We start from the raw sequence: 11,956 nt of genomic DNA, 5'->3' as shown, positions 1-11,956 counted from the left end.
AATTTTTATTCTAGCATCAAAACTGTAGGAGCCACAGTTTTGGGCGGTTTGTGGGCGTTAGAGTGGGCGTGGCACTGTGCCGAAACAAACTTGCGCTGCGTAAGAAGCTCAGGAATCTGCACGCCAAATCTCAATAGCCTAGCTCCCATAGTTTCCGAGATCTCAGCGTTCATCCGGACGGACAGACAGACGGACAGACGGACAGACAGACATGGCTAGATCGACTCGGATAGTGATCCTGATCCAGAATATATATACTTTGTGGGGTCGGAAACGCTTCCTTCTGCCTGTTACATACTTTCCGACGAATCTAGTATACCCTTTTACTCTACGAGTAACGGGTATAAAAATAGGAGCTGTAATACTCGTAGACACCGAAAAAGGAGTAATAAAATATGGGGGCAAAGAAGAAAAATTGATTTATGATAATGACAGCTCTTTTAACCAACTTTCCTAATCTGAAGAAAAAACAATTATTCCATTAAAGGAATTTATTATACGAAAATATGTTACTTTGATGAAAAGGCCAAAATCAGAACTGAGTCTGAAGAGGCAAATCAAAGAAAAACAAGTTTGGGATTAAAATATCCTGAACACGCCGTTGTTCAAGTATCCGACAAAAATTCTAGTTTGGGATTCAAAAATCCTGAGCGCGCCGTCGGCGAAGTATCCGACAAAAATTCTACTTTGGGATTAAAAAGTCCTGAACAAGCCGTCGTTGATTTATCCGACAGCAAAGAAATAAACAATATGAGTGAATCAACTCCAGACCAAAGAATAGATTTGGAAAATGAGATAATAAATATTATCAATAAAGAGCACTCGAAGATAAACATGCAAGTCCCTTTCAGGACTGATATTCGCGGTGAAATAAACACCGAAAACGATAGAGCCATTTATAGCAAACAGTATCCCTACGCTCTATCGGCTTCAGATTTCGTAAACTCTGAAGTTAATCGCATGTTAAAAGAAGGAAATATAAGACCAAGTAAAAGCACTTATAATTCTCCAGTTTTAGTGGTACCAAAAAAAGGATTTAATGAAGATGGTACTCCAAAACTAAGATTAGTTATAGACTATAAGAAACTAAATGAAACAAGGAAGAACGCTATAGTCGAGTACCTCGACTATCAGATACCCGTTACTCAAAGGGAAATGGAGATATGCAAGCAGCAAAGCGAGATTAAAATGTGCCACCTACCGGCGGTAGGCAGATTTAAGCGTTATGGGTGTTAGAGTGGGCGTGGCAAATTTATTTTTGGATCAATCGATAGGTATTGACGACACCAATACATTTCAGTTAAAATTTTTTATCTAGCATGCGCAATCACAGGTTTTCGCGGTTTGTGGGCGTTTAAGTGGGCGTGGCAAACTTTTTTTTAGGTCAGTCGATAGGTATTGATGAGAGCAATACATTTCAGTTAAAATTTTCTATCTAGCATCAAAACTGTAGGAGTTACAGTTTTGGGTGGTTTGTGGGCATTAGAGTGGGCGTGGCAGTCTACTGAAACAAACTTGCGCAGCGTAAGAAGCTCAGGAATCTGCACGCCAAATCTCAATAGCCTAGCTCTCATAGTTTCCGAGATCTCAGCGTTCATCCGGACAGACAGACGGACAGACGGACAGACGGACATGGCTAGATCGACTCGGCTAGTGATCATGATCAAGAATATATATACTTTATGGGGTCGGAAACGCTTCCTTCTGCCTGTTACATACTTTCCGACGAATCTAGTATACCCTTTTACTCTACGAGTAACGGGTATAAAAATTTGGGATCAAAAGATTCTGAAAGAAATAAAATTAATAACATTAAAATGTTAAATTCAAATCAAGTAGATGATTTGGAGAAAAAAATAAATTGAAGACGAACATTCTAAAATAAACGTAAAAATTCCTTTTAGAACTGACATTCGGGGCGAAATAAATACAGTTAATGACGGGGCAATTTATGGCAAACAATATCCAGGTTTCAGATTTCGTTAATAGCGAAATCAATAGAATGTTAAATGAAAATATTATAAGGCTGAGTAGAAGTCCTTACAATTCACCAGTTCTGGTGGTACCCAAAAAAGGCCAAAACGAAGACGGTAGCCTTAAACACAGACTCGTTATAGACTACAAAAAATTAAATGAGAACACAATACCGGACAGATATCCGATGCAAGACCCTTCTGTTATATCAGCCAACTTAGGAAAGGCCAAATTTTTTTCAACAATTGACTTGGAATCAGGATGCCATCAAATTTTAATGAAAGACTCAGATATCGAAAAAACATCTTTTTCCATTAACAACGGAAAATTTGAATTTTTACGCATGCCTTTCGGATTAAAAAATGCGCCCAGAATTTTTCAGAGAGCAATAGATGATATTCTCAGAGAAGAAGTAGGAAAAACATTCCACGTCTACATGGACGATATTATAATTTTTTCAAACACAATCGAGCAACATTTCTCGGACTTAACTCAAATAACAAGCGTTTTACAAAGAGCAAATGTGAAAATTTCTCTCGAAAAATCTAAATTCTTTAAATTAGAAACCTCGTTTCTTGGCTACATTGTTTCTTTTAATGTAATAAAAACAGATCCTGAAAAATTTTTCACAATTTCAAGATATCCGTTACCACAAAATATTAGAGAACTTCGAAGTTTTCTAGGCCTAACTGGCTCTACCGAAAATTTGTCCGTAACTATGCAAAAATTGCAAAACCTCTTACAAAATATTTAGGAGGAAAAAATGGAAATGTTTCTACAAAAATATCAACAAGAGTTTTAATACAGTTGGACGATTTAGCTATACAAGCTTTCAACGAACTAAAAGATAATCTAATAGCACAAGTGGAATTAGTTCAACCGGACTATAGAAAACAAGGAAGAACGCTATAGTCGAGTACCTCGACTATCAAATACCCGTTACTCAAAGGGAAATGGAGATATGCAAGCAGCAAAGCGAGATTAAAATGCGCCACCTACCGGCGGTAGACAGATTTAAGCGTTAAGGGCGTTAGAGTGGGCGTGGAAAATTTATTTTTGGATCAATCGATAGGTATTGACGACACCAATACATTTCAGTTAAAATTTTTTATCTAGCATGCAAATTGTGGGCGTCACAGGTTTTCGCGGTTTGTGGGCGTTTAAGTGGGCGTGGCAAACTTTTTTTAGGTCAATCGATAGGTCTTGATGAGAACAATACATTTCAATTAAAATTTTCTATCTACACTGATAAAAAAATGGAATAGTAAATTTAAATATGCGCCTATTGAATCCAAAATTTCATATTTCATATTTAAATTTAATACAAAAAACATTATATTAAATACGAAACATATTAAATTGCCTAGTTTAATATAAAAATATTTAATTCAAAGAAGAGCATATTTAATTTAAATTTGGGTATATTTATTTTAAAAAATATTATATTTATCGTTAATATTTTCAGAATTAAAAAAATCCATATTTAAATTAAAAATGTTTTATATTAATTTTAAGTATTCAAATTATTTTATTTTAGAGTTTTTAATATTTAAAATAAAAATGTTTGTAATAATAATATTGAAAGTGTCAATTTGAAAGGGTTTTTCAATGTTTATATCAAATAAAAGAAAACCCCAAGAAAATATCTTTTATATTTACATACAAATTTATTAATAAAAATGTATTTTATTTTTATTGTAACTTTTAAATATGTTTCATATTTAAATATAAGTTTCTGCCCTGTCCGTTTTTAAGTTGGGTAATATTTAAAATAAATATTTTAATTTTAAGCTGACTTCTTTTACAAAAAGATTTATTTCATAAACTGTTCAGACCAAACATTATATGCACATTTTTAAAAACAAATTGATATATGTACATTAAAGTAAATTGGCATACATATGTATGTAAATAAGAATGTACATATGTAAATGGGCAGAAAACAAACGAGGGCGCAAAGATAATTTTTGGCGGTTTTCTTTTGTTCTATGCTACACGCATTCATTCTTTCGCGTTTGCTTTGATCAATGACTCTTCTTCTTTACCACTTCACGACGCGTGCCATTGAAAAGTTGCAGCCGAAGAAGTTGGACGTGTCGGGCCTTTATTAAAGCGAAGTCGACATAAAAATATAATATTCAATGTGTGTATCAAAGCCAAAAAGGACAATTGATCGCGCTATCAAAAAATCGATGTGAAGTTTATTTAAATAAATAAGTGTGTATGTGGGCAGCAACATTCAAAGCCATAAAGGACATACATATGTACATATATCGCGGCTTGTCTTTTTCTTTGAACTGTACTCGGCCATACATACATATGTACATATGTACAATTGATTCCGCTTCTTCAACACAGCACGACGCTTGCCATTTCATAATTGCAGCCAAAGAAGTGGGACGTGTCGGAGCTTTGTTAAAGTGATAGCCTAAATAGCCTAAACATAAATAAATACATACAAAGTCAAATTTAAATTATCAAATTATTCCACCCGTACTTCGTTTTCGTAGAATCCAACAAGTTAGCGCGCGCGGTCACACGCATACATATACATACATATGCACGCAGTGGATAAAAAGAAATCTAACTAAAGTGAAGTTTGTATTAATTGTAAAGTGGCTTAAATTTTTCGGTTCTCAGAAACGTATGTACATATATGTACATTCAAGTGCAGCTACACACACATACATACATATACCACAGCGTGCGTTTACCGTTGCTTGGTCGCCAACAAAGTTGAGCGTGCCCTGGCGAACACACACATGTACATTTTCTGCAACACATCTACCCACACACAGCGTGCGTTTACCGTTCCTGGCAAAGTCATAGGTAAGTAAAAAACGTAGAAATAAATACATTTTTAAAAGTAAGAATACGGCAAAGTAGGTTTTAAATTAAATAATACATTTTTTCTATATCATTCCTCGCAGTGGCAAACAAATACATTCTCGAACCAACATACATATATGCCAAATATACAAATTCCAGAACGAAGCATATAAAACTGGATAAAATATTGGAGGTTCCTGTTGAGAATAAAACCCATACTCGGCGTAAGGATGTGAAAACTTTCGATGGAGCTGAGCTTTTGAAAGCATGGCCAAAATATGCTGACTCGCGGGCGCCGGAATTGGTAATTTATAATTTTAGTCAGACTACATTCGGATTTTGTCTTTTTATTTATTTTTTTTGTGCTCTTTTGTTGTTTTCTTTCAGGTCCAAATCTTTAACCATTCACATTTTGATTGATCTCTTTAAAACGAAATCTATAATTTTCTTTTTTATCTTACTATTTATTTCGCAGATATCTTACAAAACTAATTAGTGTTTAGCTATTAAGATTGGTAATACTCTAAGATTGTTTAAAGTACTTTCTTTCGTTTATGAATTGACAACTTTGTATGTAGCGTGTAATGCTATAGAAGTTAAAACATGCAACCATTTGCAGGCATATGAATGTGGAATATTTAAAAATGTATTAGTTCTTAAAAAACATTGAAGAGTTTTCAAGCTATCCAATGCACATGTATGTATGATGTAAATGCTAAAAAATATGTTTTATACAGATCTCTGTAAAATAAGTATAAGTGTAACTGTATTATTTGTACCTTCCAGCAAGCCGTTATGAAAAATGTATGTTTAAATAAAATAAAAAAAAAAACAAAAATAAAATTTTTGTACTAATTTTTTTTAGTGTACCAAAAATATTTGAATACCTATCATATTTAATATTACAATTGGCATATTTTAAATAAATATGTCTAGTATTGAATCTTAATACAACTTATATTGAATTTTAATATTTCGGTTATTCATTTAACTATTAAAATTTTAGAATTTAATATGGTTTCTGTTTATATTAAACACGTGTACTATTTAATTCAAATTTTTAAAATTTAAAATCAAATAGTCATTGTATTAAATATAAATATGCATTGTATTTAATTTAAATATGGCTTATATTTAAGTTAAATATTTAAAATATTAAAATCTATTCCGAAAATATTTAAATTTAATATGGAAAAAAAGGTTAATATGCGCATATTTAAATTTAATATAAACCGCAATGGATGAAAATCAAAGCGAAAAATATTTGGGTTGAATATGAAATATTTGGATTTACTACGTTTTTTTTATCAGTGTAGCATCAAAACTGTAGGAGTTACAGTTTTGGGCGGTTTGTGGGCGTTAGAGTGGGCGTGGCAGTCTACTGAAACAAACTTGCGCTGCGTAAGAAGCTCAGGAATCTGTACGCCAAATCTCAATAGCCTAGCTCTCATAGTTTCCGAGATCTCAGCGTTCATCCGGACAGACAGACGGACAGACGGACAGACGGACAGACGGACATGGCTAGATCGACTCGGCTAGTGATCCTGATCAAGAATATATATACTTTATGGGGTCGGAAACGCTTCCTTCTGCCTGTTACATACTTTCCGACGAATCTAGTATACCCTTTTACTCTACGAGTAACGGGTATAAACACCATTCCCGACAGATATCCAATGCAAGATCCTTCAGTGATTTTGTCAAATCTTGGAAGGCTAAATACTTTTCCACGATCGACTTGGAGTCTGGGTTTCACCAGATTCTAATGAAAGAAACAGAAATTAAAAAAACCTCATTTTCTTTAAATAACGGAAAATATGAATTCTTGAGAATGCCATTTGAGCTAACGAACGCTCTCGAATGTATTGAGCGTCTCATGTATTGTATACCTCCCCGTTGCTATTAGCAATTGTGGCATAAACTGATTTAAAGGTTTGCGGGTTTCTTGTATAACATTCTCCAAACTACTCTCTGCTAAATGCTGAGTGTTTTGATCTGAGACCGTGGCATACTTTTTATAGGTCAATCGATAGGTATTGATAAGAACAATACATTTCAATTTAAATTTTTATTCAAGCATCAAAACATTAGGAGCCACAGTTTTGGGCGGCTAGTGGGCGTTAGAGTGGGCTTGGAACAATGCTGAAACAAACTTGCGCTGTGCAAGAAGTTGAGGAATCTGCAAACCAAGTCCCAATAGCCTAGCCCTTATAGGGATTGTTGAACCATCTGTGTCTGAATATAATGACCCATTGTTACTTGTTCCTAAAAAAACATCTCCAGGTTCCGAACAATAAATATAGCGGTTAGTGATTGACTATAGTCAAATTAATAAAAAACAAGGAAGAACGCTATAGTCGAGTACCTCGACTATCAGATACCCGTTACTCAGCTAAATAGAGATATGCAAGCAGCAAAGCGAGATTAAAATGCGCCACCTACCGGCGGTATACAGATTTAAGCGTTATGGGCGTTAGAGTGGGCGTGGCAAATTTTTTTTGGATCAATCGATAGGTATTTACGAGACCAACACATTTCAGTTAAAATTTTTTATCTAGCATGAAAATTGTGCGCGTCACAAGTTTTTGCGGTTTGTGGGCGTTAAAGTGGGCGTGGCAAATTTTTGTTTGGATCAATTGATAGGTATTTACATGATTAATACATTTCAGTTAAAATTTTTTATCTAGCATGAAAATTGTGGGCGTCACAAGTTTTTGCGGTTTGTGGGCGTTAAAGTGGGCGTGGCAAACTTTTTTTTGGGTCAATCGATAGGTGTTGATGAGAACATTACATTTCAGCTAAAATTTTTATTCTAGCATCAAAACTGTAGGAGCCACAGTTTTGGGCGAGTAACGGGTAACGGGTATAATTACTGTCCGATAAATTTCCACTCCCAAGAATTGATGATATTTTGGATCAACTGGGACGAGCAAAATATTTTTTATCCCTTGACTTAATGTCAGGATTTCATGAAATTAAACTCGAAAAAAGTTCAAGGGATATAACGTCATTTTCAACGAGCATTTCGGAATAAAAATAGCACCTAATTCATTTTAGAGAATGATGACTATTGCATTATCTGGATTAGAACCTTCACAAGAATTCCTTTATATGGATGACTTAATAGTTATAGGTTTTTCCGAGAAACGTATGCTTAAAAACTTAACAAACGTTTTTGAGAAATGCAGGAAATACAATCTTAAGTTACATCCAGAAAAATGTTCATTTTTTATGCATAAGGTGACTTTTCTCAGTCATAAATGCACAGATAAAGTAATACTTCCAGACGACAAGAAATATGACGTCATTATGAATTACCCTGTGCCACAATGCGAACAGCGCTAGACGTTTCGTAGCATTTTAAAATTATTATAGGCGTTTCATAAATTATTATAAACGTTAAAAAAAAATACCTAAAGGGAAAAGACAGTTATGTAGCTGATGCGTTAGTAAGAAAAACCATTAAAGATCTACAAAACATTACTGGAAATATAAAGAAAGTCACTACTAGATATCAAAATAGACAGAAATCCCGCGCGGAAAACAAACAAACAGAATTGCCTACGCAATCTATAGAGAAAGCTTCTAAGCCCAGTGTATATTAAGTCATAAAAAATGACGAAGTACGTAAAGTAATGACCTTGCATGTAGAAAATATGCTTTGTTTATTTGAACATGGTAGGAAAATTACTGCAAGATATGATGTAAGCGATTTATATACCAATGGAATACTAGACTTAGGTCCTTTTTTCCCAAAGGCTTGAAATGCAAGCCGGTATAAACAAAATCAGCCACTTCAAATGTCACCGTGGGAAAATATTTTTGAACATGTTTCAATAGATAATTTTAAACAAATGGGCGACAAGATATTTAATACCTTAAGAGTAGCGCTACTTAACCCGGTGGCCCTTATAGAAAAATAAGTCAAGAAAGAAGCAATACTGTCTAAATTCCATGATGATCCAATACAATATACAATAAATACAATACACTGGCATTACAAAAAATATAACATCTACGGCACACCACCACCAGACAGTCGGAACAATAGAACGAAGTCATAGAACTCTTAATGAATACATACGCTCATATATATCGGTTGATAAAACTGATTGGGACATATGGCTTCAATATTTCGTTTTTTGTTTCAACACGACCTCTTTAATGGCACATAATTATTGTCCATACGAGCTAGTATTTGGTAAAACAAAAAATTTACCAAAACAATTTAATAGTATAGAAAATATAGAACCCATATATAATATAGATGACTATGCTAAGAAAAGTAAATATAGATTAGAAGTAGCATACAAAAGATCTAGAATTATAATAGAAATAAATAAGGAAAACAATACGGTACTATATGATCAGAAAATAAACAACGTAGATATATCAGTAGGTGATCAAGTCCTTTCAAGAAATGAAACAGGTCATAGCTTTGATTATCAATATACTGGTCCGTATAAAGTAACGGAAATAGGAGAAAGAAATAACATTATATTGTAATAACGAATAATAAGAACAAAAACAAACAGTTCAAATGGATAGATTAAATAGATATAGATAGATAATTGCATTTAGCATGGCCATGCTTAGAAATACTTATTATAAACGAATATTATTCCCGATTCCATTTCCTTTGTAACTAATGAAAAAAAAATTTAAGAAAGAGATAAAAAACATATTTTTTTAATTAAAATATACTAATAAAATAAAATATTTTTCAAAAGCAGGGAGATGTAGCATGCACATATTTTGAATATCTACTGTACCAAGAGTACTTGAAGTAAACACACTGTAACGCTTTGTTGCAGTGTTTACATAAACAAAGCCCCGGTCAAAAGCGGCGTACACAGAAAGTGCAAGTGTCAGCATTCTGGCCGCTCAACCGAACTCAAGTACATGCATTTACATTAGCGATCCAGCTTAAGAGAGCATAAATACACATGCTATATATAAGATATACATAGCCGTCTCTCTGCCATCCAACTGTGGGCAGCGCAGCTACGAGTCTTAGGCTTACTTAGAACCTAAAGAAAAATGTAAAATCAGAAACAACTGGACGTTGGAAGCGGCACTAATGCTGCTCCAAATTTAAATAAAAATTATTAAAACAAATCAAAGAGGTCTTTACACAACAAAGCAATTCCGGGAAGATTTAAAAATGTTAAATGACATTAAAATTCCTCGTCATGTGTTTGATGGAAAAATTCCGGTATCGAAGGAGCTGCTGCAACCATTTATCTTCGTGCAGTTCACAAGGATAAACGAGTGAATGTACAGTTATTATATGCAAAGTCGCGTTAGGCCCCAGTAAATGCGATCACACTTCAGAGACTAGAATTGAAGGTTGCAGTTTTAGGTGCTCAATTAACAGCGACCATAATGGAACTATGGTCACAAATGGAACATAAAGGAACTGCATTATACTTTTTGGGCAGATTCCGAAATTGTGTTGTCCTGGATAAATAGCCCAAAGACAATAAAGGACAAATTTGTAGCTACTAGAATTACCACCATTCAAGAAGCATCGTTGCAAAGGGAATGGCGCCACGTTCCATCGGAAAACAACGCTGCAGACATAGCGTCAAGAGGAATAAGTGGTTCCAAATTCACCAATTTCAGTTTTTGGTTCTATGGTCCATTGTTCTTGTATGGTCCACCATCAAAATGGCCATTACCATTTGTTTCGGCAATATCAGAACGCCGTGCAATTCCCCAGGAGAATCCAGAAATCTTGGTAGCTACCACGCAAAGTCCGAATTGGCTTTATGGCATAAACCACGGAAAGAATAGAAGCCTACATCATGCGTTTCAAAAGGAAATCTTCAGACGCATCGACAATGGTGAAATTCAAAGAGCTGGAACAATCTCGAAAGAAAGTTCTCCGATTAATTCAGCATACTAGTTTTAGCGCCGAAATCAAAGAATTAAAGAAGTGCCGGGAACTCGGACGAGACAGTAATCTCAGCGCCCTAGCGCGTTTCTTGGATCAGGATGATCTCATTCGAGTTGGAGGCAGATCGGAAGCATCTGAGCTTTCATTCGATATTGCCATATAACGATCCAATAGTCAAATTAACAAACCAAACTCTATTTGCCACATCAAGGCAAAGATATTGGGCAATAAAGGCAAAAACAATAGCTCGAAATGTCATTTTAAAATGTGTCAAATACACAAGAGCTAAACCAAAGTAATGGAACAAATAATAGGTCAGTTACCACCCTTAAGAGTTACACAAGCTCGACCGTTCCTTAATTCTGGAGTTGACTATTGTGGACCATTTAAGCTTCACTACAAAATTCGTGGAAAGAAACCACATACTGCCTACATAGCAATCTTGTGTTGCTTTGCGACCAAGGCAGTGCATTTGGAATTAGACAGCAATTTAACCACAGAAGCATTCTTGGCATCACTTCGTCGATTTCTAAGTCGTCGAGGAAAATGTCAGACTCTACACTGCGACATCGCTACGAATTTTGTTGGAGCAAGGAATAAGCTTCAGGAATTGGAAGAAGCTATCTTCTCAGAAAACCATTAACCGCACAAGCAGTTAGTGAGCCTTCTCAGCAGCCACAATCATTGGGAGAGAGATGGCAAGACGTTTCCAAGTTAAAGCATGCGTTTTGGACTCAATGGTCAACTGATTATCTGCAACAACTTCAGCATCGTCAAAAATCTAGAAGATCCTCGGCGAACGTAAAGAAAGGAGCCTTAGTGTTGATAAAGGAAGACAATACTCCAGTTCTAAAATGGCCATTAGGGCGAATAATTAAGACAATTCATGGCAGGGATAATTTTGTCAGAGTTGTAGAAGTCAAAACGAGTAAAGGAATATTTAAATATCGTCCCAATATTCTCTGAAGAGGAGCCTGTTCATAAGCATCCAGCTGCCGAAGAGGAAGATGAGAATTCACCTGATGAAAGGCAGACGAAAAGGTCGAAGAAATCAGCAATGCCTTCGCTGACAATGGCGTTAGTTGTTATGATTCTTCTATTACCATTAGTAGCAGCACAATCAATTAACGTTACTCAATTTGCATCGAAACCTGGAATATTCTTTGACAGGATTGGAAAGAGTCAACTTGCGAAAACGGATTCCAATCCGTTAATTGTCTATTATAATTTGCAACCTTTCTGGAAGGATATGAG

General features: G+C 34.9%; 1 long non-coding RNA gene across 5 annotated transcripts; it reads left to right on the top strand.

Annotated features, from left to right (window-relative positions):
- The first annotated feature begins 3,935 nt into the window (after window positions 1-3,935).
- LOC118878734 (uncharacterized) lies at window positions 3,936-5,420 on the top strand. Of its 5 annotated transcripts, none has more exons than XR_011605014.1 (3): window positions 3,936-4,117; window positions 4,485-4,803; window positions 4,905-5,240. It is a non-coding gene; the product is annotated as an uncharacterized lncRNA (long non-coding RNA). The 5 variants fall into 5 exon arrangements; XR_011605013.1 differs by having other exon boundaries at window positions 3,936-4,195; XR_011605015.1 differs by lacking the exon at window positions 3,936-4,117 and adding an exon at window positions 4,181-4,195 and having other exon boundaries at window positions 4,615-4,803; window positions 4,905-5,234.
- Window positions 5,421-11,956: the final 6,536 nt, after the last annotated feature.

The sequence above is a fragment of the Drosophila suzukii genome (assembly GCF_043229965.1).
Source record: "Drosophila suzukii chromosome Y unlocalized genomic scaffold, CBGP_Dsuzu_IsoJpt1.0 scf_Y1, whole genome shotgun sequence".
In the NCBI taxonomy this organism is placed as follows: Eukaryota; Metazoa; Arthropoda; class Insecta; order Diptera; family Drosophilidae; genus Drosophila; species Drosophila suzukii.
Note: the sequence above shows the minus strand (reverse complement) of the source record. Positions and strands in the feature narration are given on the sequence as shown.